The sequence below is a fragment of the Corvus brachyrhynchos genome, unplaced genomic scaffold, assembly GCF_000691975.1.
Source record: "Corvus brachyrhynchos isolate BGI_N302 unplaced genomic scaffold, ASM69197v1 scaffold580, whole genome shotgun sequence".
Lineage (NCBI taxonomy): Eukaryota > Metazoa > Chordata > Aves > Passeriformes > Corvidae > Corvus > Corvus brachyrhynchos.
Window position 1 is genome coordinate 156,146 of NW_008240032.1, and position 471 is coordinate 156,616.

Here is a 471-nt window from a genome sequence, read left to right on the forward strand (position 1 = left end):
TCGAGCGCTGGGAATTATCCAGTCCTGGAGGTGCTTCAGGTCTGGGAATCCTTCGGCTCCGGGGATCCCCCAGCTCCAGGGGTCCTCCAGTTCTGGAGATCCTCCAGTCCTGGGCGTCCTCCGGCCCCGGGGATCCTCCAGCGCCGGGGATTCTCCAGTCCTGGGAGTCCTCCAGTCCTGGGGATATTTCGGCCCCGGCTGTCCTGCAGCCGCAGGACTCCTCCAGTTCTGGGGATCCTCCAGTTCTGGGAGTCCACAATGCCCGGAGATCCTCCAGTCCTGGGGGTCCTCCAGCAGCGGGATCCTCCGGCCAGGGGGATCCTCCATCCCCAGGGATCCTCCATCCCAAGGGTCCTCCACCCCAAGGATCCTCCATCGCCAGGGATCCTTCATCCCCAGGGATCCTCCATCCCCGGGGATCCTCCGGCCGCCGCCCGGTCCCACTGTCCCGCCCGGGGCCGAGCTGGGCGG

General features: G+C 67.5%; 1 protein-coding gene across 1 annotated transcript in view; it reads right to left on the minus strand.

Annotated features, from left to right (window-relative positions):
* HIVEP3 (human immunodeficiency virus type I enhancer binding protein 3) overlaps positions 1 to 471 on the minus strand; it is a gene marked incomplete at its 3' end in the record, with an annotated part of 247,675 nt that overhangs the window by 117,741 nt on the left and 129,463 nt on the right. The gene's annotated exons all lie outside the window — the stretch shown is intronic.